This window comes from Loxodonta africana, chromosome 7 (genome assembly GCF_030014295.1).
Source record: "Loxodonta africana isolate mLoxAfr1 chromosome 7, mLoxAfr1.hap2, whole genome shotgun sequence".
Classification (NCBI taxonomy): Eukaryota; Metazoa; Chordata; class Mammalia; order Proboscidea; family Elephantidae; genus Loxodonta; species Loxodonta africana.
In genome coordinates, this window is record NC_087348.1 from 88717140 (window position 1) to 88735000 (window position 17861).

General features: G+C 39.6%; 1 long non-coding RNA gene across 1 annotated transcript; it reads right to left on the reverse strand.

The window, feature by feature from the left end:
• Window positions 1-635: 635 nt before the first annotated feature.
• On the reverse strand, window positions 636-2332 carry LOC135231730 (uncharacterized). The gene is made up of 2 exons (XR_010322481.1): window positions 2266-2332; window positions 636-1410 (listed from the first exon to the last, which is right to left on the reverse strand). It is a non-coding gene; the product is annotated as an uncharacterized LOC135231730 (long non-coding RNA).
• Window positions 2333-17861: the final 15529 nt, after the last annotated feature.

Below are 17861 nucleotides of genomic sequence, written 5' to 3' on the forward strand. Positions count from 1 at the left end.
GTAGATTTAAATGTGACCACATGAATAATTTCATTAAAAGTAGAGTATAAAACGCCAGTTGAAAGACAGAGATTGTCTAATTCTTTATTAAAAAAGGACCAACTATATGCTGTGCTCCAGAACAGTCCACTAGAAATTAAAGATAAAGCTAGATAGATAGGTAAAGTAAAAGGATATAGAAAGATGTATCATGTAAATACTAATCCAAGGAAAGCTGGAGAGGCTATTATCAGGAAAATAAATGTTATCATGGACAAGGAGGGATATTACTTAATTATAAAAACATCTATCCACCAAGAATACATAATAATACTGAATGTTTTATGCACTAACAACTTCCAAATGCATAAAGTTAACACCAGTGGAAACAAAGAAATAGATAAATTCATAATAATTGCTATACATTTCAAAACTCTTCTCCCAGTAATCAATAGGACAAGCTGACAAAAAAAAACCACTAGACGAAATATCTAAATACATTGTCAGATAATGAGTCCTAATTGGCATCTGTGGAATACACAGCAGTAGTGAAATATCCCTTCCTTTCAACTGCTCTGGAACATTCATGAAGACAGACTATTGCTGTAGCTGTGTTAGTTATCTGGTGCTTGTATAACAGAAATACCACAAGGGGATGGCTTTAACAAACAAAAATTTATTTTTGCACAGTTCTGAAAGTTAGAAATCCAATGTCAGAGGGCTAACTCAAGGGGAAGGCTTTCTCTCTCTCTTAGCTCTCTTGCCTCTTCAGCTCCTGCTTCCTGGTGCCTTGGAGATCTCCATGTGCCTTGGGATCTATCTTACATCATCTCAGCTCCATTTGCTTTTTTAATTTCTTCTATATCTAAAGCGAGATTGACTCAGGACATATCCTACAATAATCCTGGCTCATTAACATAACAAAGACAACCCATTCTCAAAGAGGATTGTAACCATAGGGATAAAGGTTGGGATTTATAACACATATTTTGGGGGGACATATTTCAGTCCATACCAGTGACCATAAAACGAGTCTCAACAAATTTAAAATGAATTATACAGAAGGGAGGAACAAAGCAAACGAAGGAGACCAGAATCTAAGAAATGCCAGAGCTCCACAGGTGGTGGGAGAGAGGAAGCCCCTATCAGTTGCATTGAGCTCTTAAAATCTGAGCACTTGTAGCTGGGAAGGAGCAGATTTCAGGGACTGCACAATGATGGGGAAAGAGAGCCCAGTCCTTCGAGGCTTACACATGAGAAATGAGAAGGGCTGAGTTGGAGAACCAAAGCTTGGATCAAGTTCCAAGGTTCTACATTCTGTTACAGAGATCCTTGTGTTTGCAGCATGAATAAACCACTTGATAAGGTCCTACGGATCTGGTCCCGTTGGTGCAGCCGTACCTACAGTGCTGGTATCCACGGATGACCTTCCTACCTGGGGAAGAAGAAAGACAAAGAAAGGGAATCCTTATTTTTTGCTTTTGTGAGTTCTTTCCAGGAAGGCAAACATTGCCATCTAAAAGGTAAGCAATAAACTTTTATTGAAAGAGGAAGAATCAGTGATTCAATGAGTGAGGTTAAACAGCAGGCTGCTGCTTGGTGGGAAGGGACTGAGATGACTGAGGTGGACCCCTGATGGGTCGACCTCCCCAAACCCTAAATCCTTCTTACTGAGCCCTCCTTACCTGAAAGCCCAACCACAAATATGCCCCAGTGGAATATTTACAGCCCAATTCCTGTCATCCCTCAAAACATAATAGCATCTTGCTTGATTTTTTAATTTCTTCTGTATCTCAAAAGAGAATGACTCAAGACATATCCTATGCCCTGGCTCATTAAAATAACATAACAACCAATTTTCAAATGGGATTATAACCACAGGCATAGAGGTTAGGATTTATATCACATATATTGGGGGGACTTATTTCAATCCATACCAGTGGCCATAAAATGAGCCTCAACAAATTGAAAATAAATTATACGGAAGGGAGGAACAAAGCAAAAGAAGGAGACTAGAATCTAAGAAAGGACAGAACTCCACAGGTCATGGGAGGGAGAGCCCAAGGGCCCAGAGATCCTTCGGCAAATCCTTTTCCTCCTTTTAGGTATACTGGTCCCTTTAAGAGTCAGTGACAACAATGTACCAGCACTACAGGGCCCTGTCCCAGCTCTTTGGTAGAAATAAAACTCTCTCTCACTCTCTGCTCCAGCTCCCAGGGCTCCTGAGAGAGCCATCTTCTTGAAAATTTGGAAAGGATCAGGCCAAGACGGCTTCTCATTTACCACCTACCAAGATAGTACTTAGCCACAAGGCAGTCCTCATTTTCCCCGGCATCGCAGATGGTATTCTGAAATTCGCAACTCCCATCAGGTCTGACACGATAGCACCAGTGACAACCTAGAGCTGGAATGCCAAAAACAGCATAATGAGGCTTTTTCAGGAGATGGTGCCCACCACCACACTCACATCTGGTATGAACAGTGGTCAGGCCCCCACACGCATTGACATTGGTTATTTTGCTAAAAGAGTGATTTCATCTCTCTGTGGTTGGCTTCAATCAGTGGAGCCTTTCCTGTGTCTTTGGGGGGCCTGCACCAAGGGCCTTTGTGGAGAGGAGGCACCTGTGCCTGAGGGTCAAGGCCTGTGCCTAAGCACAGACAGAATGTCTATACTCACAAGTACTCAGGCTTCCTGAAATGGACTGTTTTCAGGAGGGAGAAAATCATGGCCTACATTGCACCTTCGCCAGGCCTCAAGTGCTGTGACCCTGGAATCCTTCTCTCAGTCCTTTCAGAACAACCCTCGTTATCTGTCCTCATCACACACAAAGAACTTTCCTAGATCCCTTTCAACTCAAATTTACGGCTCTTAGAAAGGAAGCTTGAGGAATTAGAGAGTATCATGAATTAAGACTATGTGAGGAACTTTTAAATTCTGAGGTGCTAGTAGGTCTGTTTTAGGAGATTTCAGGATTAAATGAAGCACTCTGTTCTGAAATTAAACTGAGAGTTTTACTTCTACACTTCTGAAAACCATTAGGCTTCTGTTAAAGTTTGCTGTTTGGAAAACAAACCACAGTTGTCTTCATTAAGAGTGTTCCTGTAGCTGGTCTTAGAAAAAGCTTCATTGAGCTGTTAAAGCAAAATTAGTGCCTATAGATATACGTGTGGTTTTAAGTACCTCAGAAGAAGTTCCTCCGCAAACGTCCGGACCTTATCTCTTTTTCTCTCAGCTAAATAAGCAGGGTTTATTTACACTAATGTCAGTTCTGTATCCAGATGGCCCAGCTGTAAAATGTATTATTAAACTTCCATGTCAAAATTGTTCAAATTTTTCATTTTACAAGAATTGCCTTCATTAAATAGTATCAGGTATGAGAGATTAGCGTTACACTAGACTCTGATGTAAAGAAAATTTTACAGTTAATTGCTACACTTGTAAATTACACCTGCTATCTTGCTATTGTTTTCATGTGAAACTGTTATCTGTACTCACTGGATTTGTTAAACATCTTTGTTTTTCCTGTAAGGCAGAGCATAGCATTACAGCCAAACTGGGTGCATGCTCTACTACGCTTCATTCTTTCAATAAATACTATTTCTTTTACATATGAAATTGGAGTGTTGGTCCAGTGACTTCACTAGGACAATATTAGTGTGGGAGGTAAGTTGAGCCTGAAGTAAAATAGGGGAGAAAGGAGGAAGAAATGAAGAAGAGCATTTTGGGGTCAAAAGTGAAGGAGAAAGTAAAGAAGAGTGGAGGCCTAGGAGGAGGAAAACAAGTGGGAGTAGGATGGAGGCTGCGAAGACCACCTCTAAAGGAAGGGTCAGGACCATTCTTGTACCTCATTTCTCACTTTCCAATGGAACAACAATCTGCAGCTGCCTGTGTGGGTTCTGCACGACTACACGGAACCGTCACTGTCCTTCAGTATGCCTCAAGGAGCTTACCTTGCAGAAAGCCGAACAGCAAGGAGAGGCCCAGCAGCAGCAGTAGGATGCGCTTACCCATCTCAGAACCCAATGCCAAGGAGAGGCAGAAGGCAGAATAGAGCCCGAAGGTGTCTCACACACTCAGAATTGCTGCTTTATAAACCCAGGCTAGGAGGGACAGCCAATGGGAGTCCAGGTGGAGGGTGTACACCCCTTGCCAGAAGGCAGTCATGACCCTGGCTCCTACCAGCATTTCTGGTTCTGCTCAGTTTCATGGCCAGCCAAGGCAACCACATTCTTTCATGGCTTCTTCTGTCTCAATTGAACCAGCTTTAAAATGGAGAAACATGTCTGCCTTACTCAACCAAAGTATTTGTGAGAATCGGTTACTGACTCTGGATCACACTGGCCTCAAATTCCATGCATCACAGTAGTACTTCTCTAACATATGATGGGAGTAAAGATATTTGAAGCTCGTAATAAAATGAAGTTCAGAGAAATGCATATGTACCTTGACTGTGGCGAAATACAAACCCGAACACAAAATAGGAGCAAGGTGGTTTACCTTCCATGTTGCATTCCAGACTAGATGTTGTTGTTAGCTGCTGTCCAGTCAGCTACTGTCTCATGACAACCCCATGTGTTACAAAGTACAACTACTCCATAGGGTTTTCTTGGCTATAATGTTTAAGGAAGCAGATCACCAGGACTTTTGTTCTATTATGCCACTGTGTAGGTTGGAACTGTCAACTTTGTGATTAGCAACAAATACAAAATGCTTGTGCCACTCAAGCTACTTCCAGGCTAGACTTAGTTCAATGCATAACAATCAGGTTGGCCATAACTATTCACACAGGTGCTGCAAGAATAGGCCTCTTAAATTTGCTTTGCTAAATGTTTTCATAAGAAATTGTAGACTAAATTTGTAAAAGTCTCTTCAAAGCTAGGAAGCCAAGCCAAGAACTTGTCACCAGATTTCACCTGTAGTACCAACAGATTTGAATTAGTACCTTTCTTCTTGAAGTCCCCAAATCTTGTAAGGCACTCTTCTCATTTGATGACACTCTCCAAGTGAATCATAACATTTCAAATAAATCTAATAATTTTTAGAACCTCTCTGTTTACGAATAGAAAGAAAACAAATCTGTTGAGACTTCTCTAGGGGTCTACTGGGAAATGCCAAAAGACAAGTTTTAGGTATAAAGATATCACTTAGGATTAGATTTTGAGAGGTTATACATCTAGTTAAACAGAATCTCGGGTCATAGAGAAACACTGTCAGGATATCTATATAACCAAAGAGACAATAACGATATTTGTATTTTCTTAAGCAATCGAGGACATGATAAAGTCAACATAAGATCAGGAACTTTGCCTAGAAGGTAAAGCAGGTTTATAGAAGATAAAGAGAAGCTTTTAAAAGCTCTTCCTAAGCACAACCCAGTTATTAAGGAAAATTTTGTTCTTTTAGAGAAGATAAAACAAATTCCAGCTTTGCATGTTATTTGGTGCTAAAGATTTCCAAAAATCCTATCAAGTGTTAGTTAGCTTTCACTATAAGAATATCTATTACTTTTCATAAAAATAGAGCTTTGCTCCACGCTTACTGTTTTCTCATTCTAGAACAGCTAGATATTTTACGTTAGAACAAAAGTTACTCTCTGGTTTTAACAGAATCCATCTTGTGCGCCTTGCCTAATCTAGCCTAAGCCCAAAATTGAATGTACCAAAAAAGCTTGAAAACCATGTTTAAGCTGTTATACTAAAAACATAATTGCCATTGAAATATATATATTTTTTGTCATGACAAATTCACTTTCATTAATTTCTGTTAAAAGTGGGATTATTCAATTTTTAAATTGGTCATTTATCTTGAAATCAATCAAAATGCATCTTCTTGAAAGGGTATTACAATCTAATTTGGTAATACCATCCAGAGGTAGAAAAATATGACATGTGCGCACTGTCATGGATTGAATTATGTCCCCCCAAAATTAAGTGTATCAATTGGGTTGAGCCATGACTCCAGGTACTGTGGTATTTTCCTATGTGTTGTAAATCCTGCCTCTATAATGTTAATGAGGGGGATGGGCTGCAGTTGTGTTAGTAAGGCAGGACTTAATCTACAAAATTTGATTGTGTTTTGAGACAATCTCTTGAGGTATAAAATAAAGAAGGGAGCAGAGAGACAGGGGGCCCTCATACCACCAAGAAAGCAGTGCCAGGATCAGAGCTCCTCCTTTGCACCTGGGGTTCCTGCTCAAAGAAGCTTCTAGTCCAGGGGAAGATTGATGATAAGGCCAACAGAGAGAAAGCCTTCCCCTGGAGCTGACAGCTGAATTTGGATTTTAGCCTAATTTACTGTGGGAAAATAAACTTCTCTTTGTTAAAGCCATCCACTTGTGGTATTTCTGTTATAGCAGCACTAGATGAACAAGACCCACACATAACATACACCTATATAGATATGAGAGCAGAAAGTAAAAGCCACTTCCCCCGAAACTGAGGATTTAACCCTCTCTTCTGGCATTTTAAAGAATCTTTTAGACAGGCAATTTTGGAATTGTTCTGACTTTTAGAAGCCACATCGTATCAATCAAAATAAGCACCCCAATATCTTAGAGATGTGAGGGATCCCCTTATATCTAGTGGACTACTTAAATCAACCAATTTACTGATCTTGAAAAATCTCCAAAGTAACCACTACAGACCCAGATTATCCTGGGTTAAGTTATAGCATTTAGAAAGATAGGTACAAGAATTAGGAATGAGACAACATGTTAAAAGCAGAACTTTGTCCAGAAATAGGAGAGACCTGAGACTTAAATGACTCTATGAGAGCTGGCAAGTTTGGTAGGAATGTGAGACTCGTGCATCTTGTTTCTAGGGCTACATCTTTACGGTTCAAAAAAAGAAAAACACACTCATTGCTGTTAAGTTGATTCCGACTCATAGTGACCCTATAGGACAGAGTAGAACTGTCCCATAGAGTTTCCAAAGAATGCCTGGTGGATTTGAACTGCCAACCTTTTGGTTAGCAGCCATAGCACTTAACAGGTTTCCTGTTTATGGTTGGCCACTTCCAAATGCAAATCTGACAGTCTGTTTCCTCTGACAAGTGGAAAACCAGAGAGAAAGCTCTCTCTGGATCAAAGCTAAGCTCTCGGGAGAAAAACAAAACAGAAGGTGAAATGCATCCAGTTTTATAGGTGACCCACAATAAATTTTATGCAATTTGAAGCTGGTCTGGTAAGAATGTAGCCTGTCTGTGAGACTGGCTTGAACAACAGGCTTAAGGAGCCTAAATTTGTGTCCTATGTTATAATTCTCCTTTTTATGACAAATAACACTTTTAGATAGTCCAACACAAAATAGTAACAGTAGCACAAGGAAAGCATATGGTGTTTATTCAGTCAATTGATCTGCGTGCACACAGGGAGACCTCTCTGTTCAGACAAATAGGGAGACTCATCTTAGGCCAGATAAGGCAAGTTTTTAAAGACAAAGAGAGGAAATACAAAAGAAATTTAAGTGAAAGGGCTAACCTTAGCATGATTGATTTGAATCATGCTCCCTGGCCTTCCTGAGGTTAGTTGATATTGGCCACCAGGTGGTGTTTGTGGTCTGGTCAGCCTCTGTTCATTTGCACAAATTCTCAGGTGTTGTCAGGAACTTTCAAATAAAAAAGACACCTTAGTTACTTCAGAAATTCCAAGGATAATTCCTCATGGAAAAGAACAAAAGCCAAGGTAAACAGAGAAAAGTTAAATTTTTTTGCACGGTAAAATTTAAGCAAGCTTGTAGTCAACAGAAGTCATACCACATAAAGAGATTTGCACAATTTGATAATCACTGTGTCTCCACTGTGTCTCCATACTCCTTTTATGTGTTCCTGGGTGCATTCTACATTGGTCAATGACCTTTGTAAATTTTCCCATGTACTTACAGAAATCTATCAATTTCTTTTGTCCTCAGTTCCTCTCTTTAACAATCCCCTGAGTCATTCGATCAATATCTGAATTGATGAGTGAGTATTGGTTTACCTATACTATGTAATGACTATATTCAGAACATGGAAGGAGAGGAAGGGAAAGGTGCAGTAGGGTTGAATCCTCATCTATCCTATTAGTAAGTCTATAGATTAAGTCTAAACTTGATGAATTAGAAATACTGATATAAATTTGTAATTTCATAGAGACAAAACCCAGAAAAATTCCTAAAATAGTTAAGAGTGACTGTTGAAGATGAGTAAAGGTATCCAGAGGATTGCTTAGTTTTACATAAACACTCTGTGCACATGTGGATTTTATCTCATCACCTGAAACTCAGAGAAGCCAGAGCAAGTTTCCTAGAGGAGTTCCCATTTCATTTTCTTGACTTGGCTTGTTCAGCAGGCATTGCTTCCTCACCACTGAAGAGGTACGGTCTGAAACCACTGGTCCATTCTACATCCAAAATTCTTTCCTTGAAGTTCATGAAGCCCACATGGCCACCAGGAGACCCCATTCGTACTTTAAACTGACATGGAGCCAGACCAGCCATAAACAAACAAACAAAAAACAAACTCATTGCTATAGAGTGGATTCCAACTCATTGTTCCTAAAGAGCAGAGTAGAAATGCCCCATAGGGCTTCCAAGGAGTGATTAGTGGATTCAAACTGCCAACCTTTTGGTTAGCAGCCATAGTTCTTAACCACTACTCCACCAGGGTTTTCAGACCAGCCATAGAGAACAGAAAAGAACTGAAAGAACATTCCTTGTTTCTAGGTTAGGTTCCTCCAAATTGTCTTGTCCCACCCCCTACTAGAGAATTTGGAGGAACCTAGACTAGAAACAAATTGTCTAGTTCCAACCCCTACTCCCCCACACGTCTGTCAGCTTGTCATACTGTGGGGGCTTGCGTTTTGCTGCGATGCTGTGAGATATGCCACGGCATTCAAATACCAGCAGGGTCACCCACAGTGGACAGGTTTCAGCTGAGTTTCCAGACTTACGGAAGGAAGAAGGACCCAGCAGTTTAATTCTAAAAAGAATTAGCCAGTGAAAACTTTATGGATAGCTTTGGAACATTCTCTGATATGGGGCCGGAAGATGAGCTCCCCGGGTTGGAAAGCACTCAAATGATGACACGGGAAGAGTTGCCTCCTCAAAGTGGAGTCAACCTTAATGACGTGGATGGAGTCAAGCTTTTGGACCTACATTTGCTGATGTGGCATGACTCAAAATGAGAGGAGGTAGCTGCAAACATTGATTTAAAATCAGGATGTGGTACATATGAAGTAAGAATCTAGGAAAATTGGAAATCGTCAATAATGAAATGGAATGCATAAACATTGATACCGTATGCATTGATGAGCTGAAATGGACTGCTATTGGCCATTTTGAATCAGACAATCATATAGTCTGCTATGCTGGGAAAGACAACTTGAAGAAAACGGCATTGCATTCATTATCAAAAAGGAACATTTCAAGAGCTATCCTGAAGTACAACACTGTCAGTGATAGGATAATATCCATATGCCTACAAGGAAGACCAGTTAATGTGACTATTATTCAAATTTACACAGCACCCGCTAAGGCCAAAGGTAAAGAAATTGAAGATTTTTACTAACTTCTGCGGTCGGAAATTAACTGAAAATGCAATCAGGATGCATTGGTAATTATTGACGATTGCAATGTGAAAGTAGGAAACAAAGAAGAAGCATTGGTAGTTGGAAAATATGTCCTTGGACATTGTTATGTATAAGGTGATACTAGGTCAGAACCACTCCACAGGAAAAAATGACAACAACACCATCACTTACTATGTTTTAGGCTTCTAAGGTATCAATGAGATAATGTAGGTGAACATACTCAGCACAATGCCAGGAACAAAGCAGGTATTTAACAAAGAATAGTAATGAGTAATTGAGGTTTCCCTTCCTTTGAAGGATTAAGTTTTGCCGATACTATCATATACACTTAATTTATATATTATGCATATAATACTTTTATAAATTCCCATTTACAACCACACTGCGAGACATGTCAATATAAAAACCTGATCAACATAACAGTCTAATCTCTAAAATCTAAAAATAATTGCAACAACTCAACAACAAAAAGACAAACAACCCAATCACAAAATGGGCAAAGACCATGAACAGAATCTTTACCAAAGAGAACATCCAAGCAGCTAACAAACATATGAAAAGATATTCTCGATCATTAACCATTAGAGAGACAAAAATCAAAACTATGAGATAACCATTTACCCCAACTGAAGTGGCACTGATAGAGAAAAAAAAAACAATAAATTTTGCCTGGTGGTGGGGAGATTGGAATACTGATCCTTTGTTGATGCGACTATAAAATGGTACAACAACCAAGGAAAACAGTATGGTGCTTTCTCAAAATTGGAAATAGGTCTACCCAATGATCTAGCAATCCCACTGCTAGGTATATACCCTCCAAAAAATCCGTTGCTGACTCAGAGTAACCCTATGGACAGAATAGAACTACCCCATAGGGTTTCCAAGGAGCAGCTGGTAGATTTGAACTGCTGACCTTTTGGTTACCAGTGGAACACTTAACCACTGCATGTAAAAACAAATATGTGGGTGCAGACACCTATATGCATTGAAGACACAAACATCTTTCACAGACATAACCAAACATTACCCAAGATTGGTTTACTGGGTTTGAAAACTTAGGACCATTGCCTCATGGGACAACTCAGCCAATTGGCATAACGTAGTTCACAAAAAACATGAACGGCATCCTAGTGAAGTGAGTAGCATCTGGGATTTTGAAAGCTTGTGAGCTGCCATCTAAAACATATCTACGGGTCTCTACTTGCCAGGAGCAAACAGAAAAATGTTCACCAACGGGTCAGAGAAGAAACAAGTCTATAGGAGACAGAAATACATCTACCCTGACACCAGAAGAACTAACTTGTTCCTGGCTACCACCACTGACTATTCTGACTGGGGTCCAAGATAGAGTGGGAGAAAAATGGGGAGCAGTGCTCAAATTCTAAATTAAAAATCAGACAAAGTAGAACAGTAGAGAGCAGAGGACCCCCTGAGGCTATTGCCCTGAGATGTCCTTTAAACCTAGAACTGAGCCTATGCTCTGCGATCATCACCTTTTAGCAAAATAGCAGAGTGGCACACAGAATTAAGGACATTACCTGTAAGATGGGTGCTCTACTGAACCACAATCAGTAGGAGACCCGAAGGTCAACAATTACTCAGAGGCAAAGATAAGAAGATGAGGAGGCAAGGAAGCTTACTACTGAAAATGGAACAAACAAAACACAATGAAAGAGAATGTGACACATTATGCTTAATGTAACTTATGTCACTCAACAACTTGTGCAGACATTGCCAACTGGGAGCCTACCTAGCTTTGTAAACTTTCACCAAAAACTCTACAATATTATTTTACAAAATCTGATCAATAGCTCAGTTGGAGTTAAAAAGTTTTCTTGAGTCCAAAAACTTTTCCCAAACACAGAATATTCCTCCAGTGGATGAGCTCTTCATATGACACTTTTGATCAGCTTATATACAGTACAAACAGGATATTTTCCAAAGGAAAATTTTAAATAAATGATTGTCATTCATGTATCAGCATTATGTGGGCTATTAAAAGTGGGGCTTTTCATTGGATTGGTTTATTAGGTTTGTGTGTCTGCATTCTGTTGTCTAGTTATGGTTTATCTAATTATTTAAAATTTTCCCAGAACTTTTGTCCTCATTAAAAGTAGTTAGTTTCTGGGAAAGTTTAAGAGTTAAATATAAATGAGGTGGGGTCAATTGTCTTTAATAGACATCTATTATAACCCCTATTTTGCAGAGAAGAGGAGGTTCTGAGAAATTATATCTTGTTAACCCAGTTTATCTTGACTCAATATCCCATAGTTCTTGTGACTCCAGGCTAAGGGTGGTGATAAAGTACATTGGACACATTTCAGGGCCACTGCTCTGAAGAATGACTGGGAAGGTGGCTGGCATGGAAGAGGAGCCTAGACCTCCAGGAAACTCCTCTTCATGTGCCTGAAGCCAGTACCTACCTGCAACCTCTACCCACCACCCCAACCCTGACCTGTAAATGCACACACCCCTTTCTCACAAGTTCTAATCTCAGCTGCTCTTCACTTGGCTCAGAGACACAGGGATAAGCAGCATCTTCTCAGGGGATAGGGAGGCCTCAGCTATTAAAAACCCAAGGCCCAACTCTATTCTCTCTGGTAAACTGTTTTCAGTTGCCGACTTCTGACAGGTAATGTGCTTAACATCAATACAAAATTAACCTTCACTTTTTTTTTTTTTTAACATTTTATCTTCTTTTTACAAGTGAGAAAAGGATAAGAGAGATTACATACACCATCCAGAGTCATACAGTGAATAAGCTCTGAGGGTCTAATGCACCTCAGTTATTATTATTTTTTTTGATTTAGTGTCTTTTTAAATTGTACACTGTGGTCTCTAAAGGACACAAACACCTTCTCAAGGGAAATGAAAGGATTCATGGTCACAAATAATAATAATAATATGGCAGAATATGATTCAATTACATGGTAGAATAATTAACAAAAAAACCAGAAAATATTTTAGATAGGGAGAGGAAAGGATTGTATCTAAAATTTTTTATAGAGGTGTCATTTGGGAGGGGACTGGAAGAGTGATTCTCAACTGCGCATGATACCACCCCAGGGGAGTGTTGGCAATGTCTGGAGACATTTCTGGTTGTTGCAATTGGGAGACAGTTCATTATGGCTATCTACTGGAGAGAATGAAGAAATCTGTCTTGGAGGAAGTATATTCAAAATGCTCCTTTGAACTGAGGATGGCAACATTTCACCTCATGTACTTTGAACAAGTTATGAAGAGGGACCAGCCCCTGGAGAAGGACATCAGGCTTAGAAAGGTGATATGGGTCAGTTACAAAGAGGAAGGCCATCAATGAGATGAATTGAGCAGCGGCAGCAACAGTGGGCTTAAACATAGCAACGATTGTGAGGATGGCACAAGACTTGGCAGTATTTTGTTCTGTTGTACATGAGTCGCTATGTGTCAGAACTATGTGTCTTGGAAGCTGGACTGTATGAAGAAGAGCAGGGCATCGAAATTGCAGGAAGACTCATTAACAACCTGCATTATGCAGATGACACAACCCTGCTTGCTGAAAGGGAAGAGGACTTGAGGCACTTACTGAAGAAGATCAAAAACCACAGCCTTCCATATGGATTACACCTCAACTTAAAACAAAAATCCTCACAACTGGACCAATAAGCAACACATGATAAATGGAGAAAAGATTGAGGTTGTCAAGCATTTCATTTTACTTGAACACACAATCAACACCCATGGAAGCAGCAGTCAAGAAATCAATAGGCCCGTTGCACTGTGCAAATTGGCTGCAAAAGACCTCTTCAAAGTGTTAAAAAACAAAGACTTCGCCTTGAAGGCCAACATGCACCTGATGCAAGCCATGTTGTTTTCAGTCGCTCAAATGCATGCAAAAGCTGGACAATTAATAAGGAAGACCGAAGAAGAGCTGATACCTTTGAATTGTGGTGTTGGCAAAGAAATATTGATTATACCATGAACTGCCAAAAGAACGAACAAATCTGTTTTGGAAGAAGTACCACCAGAACGCTCCTTAGAAGCAAGGATGGTGAGACAAAGTCTCACATACTTTTTACATGTTATCAGGAGGGATAAGTCCCTGGAGAAGGACATCACGCTTGGTAGAGGGTCGTTGAAAAAGAGGAACACCCTCAGTGAGATAGATTGACACAGTAGCTGCAACAATGGGCTCAATCTAGAAACAATTTTAAGGATGGTGCATAACCAAGCACTGCTTCCTTCTCTTGTGCACAGGGTCGCTATGAGTCCAAACCAACTGGACAGCACCTAACAACAACAACAACAGAACTGACTCCACGCACCTAACAACTACGAAAGGAGGCCTGGGATGCTGCTGAACATCATACAGTGCACAGATCATCTGCCCACAATAAAGAATCATATGACCCAGAATGCCAAGAGTGCCAAGGTAGAGAAATGCTGATCTAGAAGAAGGGTAGGATTCTGACAGCGCCAGATCATAGGAAACCATTTAGAGGTTTCTAGAGGTATAAATAAGGAAAAGTGCAGTGTGTTCTGAGAATGAAATAAACCTGGCATTGCTTAAAGTACTGGGAGTACTGGAGTAGATGATGAGGGCAAATTTGAGCAAAGTCTTGAACGCCAAACAGAGGAGATTGTACTTAATTAGCTGTAGCAGTACCTTAGTTGCTTAGTGCTGCTCTAACAGAAATACTACAAGTGGGTGGCTTTAATAAACTGGAATTTATTTCCTTACTGTTTTGGAGACTAAAAGTCTAAATTCAGGGAACCGGTTCTACAGAAGGGCTCCCTCTGTATCCACCCTGGAGGAAAATCCTTGTCTCAGCTTCTCTAACTCTGGCATTCCTTCTTTCTTGGAGATTTTCACATGGCATCATCTTTCCTTCTTTTGTGTTCACTTGTCTCTGTGCTTATGCTGCTCTTTATATCTCCAAAGTGATTAGGTTTAACACATACTCTACTGGGATATGATCTCATTAGCATAACAAAGATCCCAAAGAAGATAATACGCATTGGTAGAGGTTCTTGATTTTCAGAGCTGTGGTGGAGAACCTAATTCGTTCAAAGACTGCAAATCCAAGATGGAGTGCAACAGAAAATAATTACAAGCACCTGAGGGATCTGAAAGATTAGTGTGGGTTTTGTTTGTAGTATTTCTAATATTCAATGTTCTCATTTCCAGATAAAAGGAATCTCTGTCATCTTAAACTATTTCTCCTAACGATTTATTAGACTATGTGTTTTTAAAATTTTTTTTATTGTGCTTTATATGAAGGATTACAGAGCAAATTAGTTTCTCATTAAACAATTAATACACATATCATTTTATAACATTGGTTGCCAACCCTGCAACTTGTCAATGCTTTCATATTCTCAACCTTGGGATCTCCACTTCTATTTGTCCAGCTTTCAGGTTGCCTCCAGCCTTCTCATGCTTGTCCCTGTGCTGATCTGCCCATTTACCCTCGTATACATGGTTGAGCTACACATAGTATTGTTTGTTTTATGGGCCTGTCTAATGTTTGGCTGAGGGGTGAACCTCAGGAGTGACTTAAATACTGAGTTATAAGGGTGCCTGGGGACCATAATCTTGGGGTTTCTCCAGTCTCTCTCAGATGAGTAGATGTCTTTTTCTGTGAGTTTGAAGTTTGTTCTACATTTTTCCCCAGCTCTGTCCGGGACCTTCTGTTGTGATCCCTGTCAGAGCAATCAGTGGTGGTAGCTGGGCACCATCTAGTTGTGCTGGACTCAGTCTAGAGGAGAATGTGGTAGTTGTGGTCCATTAGTCCTTTGGACTAATCTTTCCCTTGTGTCTTTGGCTTTCTTCATTCTCCCTTGCTCCAGACAGGGCAGAACAAGTGAAGTTATTTTAGGTAGCTGCTCGAAAACTTTGCATACCCAAGAGGCTACTCACCAAAGCAGGTCGCGAAATATTTTCTTCATAAACTACATTATGCCAGTCGAGCTAGATGTCCATTGAGACCACGGTCCCCAGTCTTCAGGCCAGTAATTCAGTCCCACAGGACTTTGGATGTGTCTATGAAGCTTCTATGACTTTGCCATGATCAAGTTGTGCCGACTTCCCCAGTATTGTGTACTGTCTTACCCTTTATCAGAGTTACCACTTACCTATTGTCTAGTAAGCGTTGTTTCCTCTACACCACTCTGCTCCCTCATAACCATCAAAGATTGTTGCGTTCTGTGTGTAAACCTTCTCATGAGTTTTTATAATAGTCGTCTCAAACAGTGTTTGTCCTTTTCTGATTGACTGATTTCACTCAGCATAATGGCCTCCAGATTCATCCATGTTGTAAAATGTTTTGCAGCTTCATTATTGTTTTTTATCTTTAGGTAGTATGCCATTGTGTGTATGTACCATAGTTTCTATATCCATTCGTTTGTTGATGGGCACTTAGACTATTTCCATCTTTTTGCTATTGTGAATAATGTTGCAGTGAATATGGGAGTGCGTATGCCTATTCATTTGATGGTTTTTATTTCTCTAGGATATATTCCTAGGAGTACGATTGCTGGATTGTATGGTATTTCTATTTCTAGCTTTTTAAGGAAGTGCCATATCGTTCTTTTGTAGACATTGCTGGTGTAATTGTTAAGAGCTACAGCTCCTAGCCGAGAGGTTGGCAGTTGGAATCCACTAGATGCTCCTTGGAAGCCCTATAGAGCAGTTCTTCTCTGTACTATAGGGTCTCTTTGAGTTGAATTTACTCACTGGCAACCGTTTTTTTTTTTGGTATTCCCAGCCCAGGTATATACTTATCCAAAATGGTTCTACCATTTTGCATTCCCTCCGTTACTGCATAAGAGTTCCAAACCCCTAGCAACCTTTCCAACATTTGTTATTTTCTGTTTTTTTTTTTTTTTTTTTGATTTCTGCTGGTACTTTTGGGGTGAGACGGTATCTCATTGCAATTTTGATGTGCATTTTTCTAATGTTTAATCTCATTTCCTCGTGTGTCTGTTAGCTGCCCAAACGTCTTCTTTGGTGAAGTGTCTGTTCCTATCCTTTGCCCACTTTTTAATTGGATTATTTGTCTTTTTGTTGTGGAAGTGTAGAATTTTTGTATGTAATACACGTATTAGGCCTTTGTTGGAAGAGTCATAGTGAATATTTTTTTCTAGTCTATAGGGCTCTTTTAACAGTTGTAGTTTTTTATATGCATAGGTATTTAAGATCTTTATAATTTTTTTTTTTATATTTAGGTCTTTGATCCATTTCAAATTAGTTTTTGTGTATGGCAGGAGGTATGGGTCCTGTTTCATTTTCATAGAGATGGACACCCAGTTTTTCTGGCAGCATTTGTTAAAAAGACTATCTTATCACCATTTAATTGACTTTGGGCCTTTGTTGAAGATCTGGTGACCTTAGGTGGATGGATTTAGGTTCTCGATTTGTTCCATTGGTCAATATGTCTGTCGTTCCACTACCAGGCTCTTCTGACTATCATACGTGTATAGTAGGTTCTGAATCAGGTAGCATGAGTTCTCCTACTTTATTCTTCTTCGATAGTGCTTAACTTGTCCGGGGCCTCTTTCCTTTCCACATAAAAGTAATGATTAGTTTTTCCATCTTGTTAAAGAACGTTGTTGGTATTTGGGTCAAGATTGCATTGTATTTGTAGATTGCTTTAGGTGGAATTCACATTTTCACCATCTTGAGTCTGCCTATCCATGAGCATGGAATGTTTTTCCATTTATGTATGTCTCTTTTGGTTTAATGCAGTATGAGAGTTTTCATTGTATAGGACTTTCATAGCCCTGGTTAGATTTATTCCTAAGTATTTTACTTTTTTAGGGACTATTATAAATGATATTGCTTTCCTGATTTCCTTTTTGTAGCTCTCTTTACAGGTGTATGGGAATCCAACTGATTTTGTATGTTTATCTTGTATCCTGCTAGTCTGCTGAATCTATTAGTTCCAATAGTTTTCTTGTGGAATCATTTGGGTTCTGTACGTATCATACCTTATCGTTCACAAATAAGGATGGTTTTACTTCTTCCTCACCCATTTGAATTCACTTTATTTCTTTTTCTAGCCTTATTGCTCTAGTTAAGACTTGCAGCACAATGTTAAATAGAAGTAATGATAAAGGGCATCCTTGTCTTGTCCCTGTTCTCTGGGGGCATGTTTTCAGTCTCTCTCCATTGAAAATGATGTTGATTGTTGGTTTTGTACACAAGCCCTTATAATGTTGAGGAACTACCCTCTTATTATTATTTTATTGAGAGTTTTTACCTGGAATGCGTGTTGGACATTATCAAATGCCTTTCTGCATTGATTGAGATGATTCTTATCTTTTGTTCTATTCATG